This window comes from Elephantulus edwardii, unplaced genomic scaffold (genome assembly GCF_000299155.1).
Source record: "Elephantulus edwardii isolate Elephantulus edwardi_28Jun2011 unplaced genomic scaffold, EleEdw1.0 scaffold00147, whole genome shotgun sequence".
In the NCBI taxonomy this organism is placed as follows: Eukaryota; Metazoa; Chordata; class Mammalia; order Macroscelidea; family Macroscelididae; genus Elephantulus; species Elephantulus edwardii.
In genome coordinates, this window is record NW_006399897.1 from 5,829,504 (window position 1) to 5,834,262 (window position 4,759).

Consider the following 4,759-nt stretch of genomic DNA (forward strand, 5'->3'; position numbering starts at 1 on the left):
ATAAATTTGTTGTTGCTGTAAACCATTGAGTCAGGATTGATCCATAGCTGACCCTCCAGCAGGTTTTCAGAACAAGATAATTATATGGGAGGAGATTGTGAGGTTGCCCATTCTTCTCCCATGGAGCAGCTTTTGGCTGCGAACTGTGTGCCTTTGGGATTGCAGCGCAGCTTCTTGCCACTAGGCCACCAGAGCTACCATATGTAATTAAACATTGTATAAATATATGTTGGGCAGCGTATAACTTTTTATACATTTGCTTATTTATTTCATTGGAATTGTATGTTCTTGTCTCACTCTGGGTTATGCAGTCCTTATACCAATCATATAGTAACCCTCCAGCTGATTCCAACTCAGGGAAATCTTATATGTTCCAAAGCAGAGCTATGCACCATAAAATTTTTATTCTACAAGCAGATCATCAGGATTTTCCTCCAGGTACCCCGCGGGTGGAGTAATCTGCCAACCATTTGGTTAGTATTTCAGTGCCTAACTGCTACCTCATCGGCCAAACACGCATCTGTTCACTGATACTAGACTAGTCCTTAGTACAAGAGGATTCTCATTTAATTTCTTCAGATAAGGAAATCAAAGTAATGAAAATGAATAATTTTATGTCTGTCTTTGATTAAATTAAAAAAGCATTGGAAAATCCATATGTAAACATTGTTCTCCAAATGCAAATAAGAGTGCTTGATTAACATTCACATTTCTTTCCTTTTTCTTAGAATCTCAGTAAAGAAAAAAAAGGGAGAGAAAGTAATCTATATAATGTTACCTTGCAATACCATGAGACACATTTTTATATTTCCCAGCAGTTTTATTATTGTCAAATAGATGACTAAACCAGAACGAAAAGCTGCTTCTCTTCTTGGTCTTGTTCTGATTTGATTGCAGTCTTCTGCAGCCATTCTCAGTTTTCGGAAGTGGAATGCCTGCACCAGAGTACACACTGTCTGAGAGATGGAGCACTGTCCTGTTAAATGATAAACATCTAGTCTGGCAACAGGAATGCAAATCATAATGCAGTCTAGCTTCATTATTTCTCCTACAGTGTTACAGACATGAAGTTTCACTTTTATACCCACCTTTATATGATGAAGAAAATAAATTTAGAAGATTAATTGATAGACAAAACCTTCCTGGAGTTTATTTTCATAAATATAATCATGTACTTATCCAATATATTAATGAGGTATTTTGTGAGAATTAGATGTTAGTTATAATTGCTCAAGGTTATAAGGTTTTAGTTAATTTATAATAAGAGTCCTTAATTTCTTCTTTTTAGACCTAAATCTTTTCACATATATTTTCATGTCTAAAGCAGTGGTACTACGACTGCCTAGTTTGTGAGGTATAAAGACAAATATAAAACTCAGAGACTTAAATAAGTGTGGAATGGATCGTGGGAAAGATGGGTAGATTTCAATTTGACACTAATTGCATAAAAACATAAAGACAATGATTCCTTAAGGACTTCCTTAAATATTATGTGCAGTAAAATGACATTTTAATTTGAATTGAAACATGCATTTCTTTTTCAAAATAAAATTATTACAAGACATTCTGTATATTTTATTAGAACATTTGTAAACCAAATAGTCAACCCTAAAAAAGTAAAACTTCTTCTTCATATATTTAAAATTGTTCTATTAAGGTATTAATATTTTTCATAATCTCTGATAGTTTTCCTAAATCCTTTTGAAAAGAATATTTTTGTTTGTTTGTTTGTTTGTCATTGCAACAAGTTAGTTCATCAATTGTTTCAATAGAAAAATCAAAGGATCTTGGTTGGCCAACTATGTTTGTTCTAATATCAGAACAATATAATATATATTTTACATATTTTATATATAGAACTATTGATGTCTATTCTCAATTCTAAGACTCTTTCAACAGTCAATATGGTAAAAAGAAACAAAAAACCAAGGACAAGTACAACACTAACATTAGTATTTCATTTTAAAAAAGCTCAAGTCCCAGAGTTGAGGCAAAGAGAGAGAAAAAGAGATTAAGAGAGAGAGAGAGAGAGAGGACAATTCAGAAGGAAAGGAGAAAAAAAGAGACCAGAGTAAATGCAGATAATTACATTTACTTGTAACAACATGAATTTGTCACTTATACATTTGACACCCACTCATGAGAAGAGCAATTTTAATTGTGAGTTTCTTACTTAAGAATGACTCTGAATAGTAACATATGAAATTTGAAGAGGTGAGAAAACTATAAGGAGGAAATTTCTGAAAATCCACATTAGTTAAATATGATCTGTTTTCATAAAGAAGAAAAAAAATTATAAAAGAAACAAAACCCCTACATATTTTAAATTTTAATTATGACAAAAAATTAAATCTATTTTATTTATTTATTCATCTTGTTTTGGTGTGGTTTTTTTTTTGCATATTCAAAGCCTGATATGACTTTATAATGTTTCTGAAAACAGAAAGTTGCATTAAGAAAAGTTTTGGTTCAAGTTGAATTTTGCATAGAGGAGTGGTAAATATTTCACCAAGAATTTAACCCAATCATTTTTCCAAAGCCCAATCCCAAACCACCTGTAAAGAAAGACTTAACTCTGTCTAGTGGCTCTTGTCCGTTAGTTGTTAGAGACTGTAAATCTTAAGACTGTCTCATCTTTCTCCTGCAGTGAGCTGATGGGTTCAAGCTGCTCGCCCTTAGCCAAGGCTTGAAAACAAAATTTGTTCTTGTTAGATTTAATTTCTTGATAATCTTTTCCCTACGTTAAGGATAGGGAAAAACAGGTGCAAATATTATTTTTAATGCTACCAAATAATAAAATCTTTGATAAATGTGTCAGCAATAGCAACGATCATATCATTACTTCATCACCTGGTTATTTAGAGATATCATCAATGTAGATGCTCAATTCAAGAGTCAAAATGGTAGCAGAGTATTCCAAGTCATTTAAGTTGTCTTTATTACGGAGGCCTACTTGTCTTCTGGATGAATTGACAAACCATCAAGTCAGCAGATTATAATAGATTTATTAAGCTTCTCCATTAGTTCAGGACATAAATCAGAGTCATCCCAAGTGACAGATTAAAGCTGTAAAACTTGCCAGGCTATTAACATTGAGGAAGCAGATAGTTTCCAGATTTTTTCCCCCTATAAAACCACTTAGCAGGTCCTGTCAGTTAATAGCTGAGTGTGAAACCCTTGGACATTCAGGACTTTTAAATATGAATATAGACATAGCCAAGCAAGAAAAAAAATGAATTGGATTTCTGCATTTCTATTCATATGTGTATTTTTAGTGGATTTAGAATAGATATTTAAAAATAAGTTTGTGCGTATATATTTGTCATTAGATTTATTGTATTACATACCTTAAACAAATCTAAGCAAAATGGAAGAGTGGAGCACGGAAATGTTAACATGTTAATCATGTTATTGGAAATGCAACACTTAAGGAGAAAAAGAAGAGGGGGAAGAAAAGAAATGTGAAAGAAATTCATTTCAGATGCTTTCTAACCTTCACATAGAACTTTCATTCCAATATGAAATTTTTATTTGTTATTTGCATCATAATGAAATAGCGAGAACTAGACACTGGTCGGCATTTAGTTTTCGAACAGATAATCTTCTGATTAGCTAGCATCAAGACAGCTGCTTTCTTGATCCAATTAACTGGTAGTCTAAAAAAAGATCCACCTGTTACTTTGCTTCTCATCTTCATTTGGAGAGAGGATCTTGGGACATGTAAAGGTACCTGTTTTTATGAAAAGTCATCAGAAGTCAATTGATATTAGTAACATTTGCAAGCTCTTTGAAATCGTGTTGAAAATACATCATGGGTGATGCTCTACATTTAAGCTGTGTGTTAGTTCCAACAATTTGTATAAACCACTCCAATCTAGCAGCCCTGAAAGACATCCAGGACCAGTCTCTATTAAGAGGTAGATACAGTTTCACTTTATGAATGATTAATCATTATAATCATTCCTGCTATTGGAAACCCATTGTGTACAAAAAAACAGGGATGGTCTTCAATTATCACTCATTTGAGTTTTAATGAACTGTTCTTATGGGTGTCTGTTGAATTTGTTGTTGTGATTCTCTTGCCATCGGTAGGGGGCTCTCTGCTGGATTTCTGCATTTGTACCATATAGATAGAGATCTATATCTATAGTACCTCAAAACCAAGAAGAGTTTTCTCTTTTGTTTTGTGCCTGCCATTTTAGTTCAAGAATGAGTTGTTGTTATGTACTGTTGAGTGGGAACTGACACATAGCTGACCTTCCAGCTAGTTTTCAGAGGCAGTAAGTCACACAGAAGGAGACTGATAAACTTTCTCCCATAGAGTAGTTGATGGATTCCACTGCTTGCCTTTAGGTTGACAATGCAATGCCTTTCCCATGAGCCCATTTAATATTTCATCATTAATTAATTGGTGAATTCCAGGCTTAATTTGGTAGCTTTCAAAAATATCATGGAGATATAGCTCATTCTCACTTTCTTTTTTTCTTTCCATTTAAGGGTTGCCATTCATAATTGCCTAATACTTACAAAACACACTCATATAATCTCCCTAAAGATCATTAGCACTTGGTAAATGGGGATGATTCTGGTAATTTAAAAATACTATTATTTATTACTGGAGTCTGGAAAATCTGATTTCCATATCAAAGCAGATATAATTGTTCAATGAATATGCTGCCCAAAGAAATGGAATCATTCACTGTAAGACTGGATGAGTGTTTAGTTATGGAATAAATAAGCTGGCTAAAAAAGTTTATTA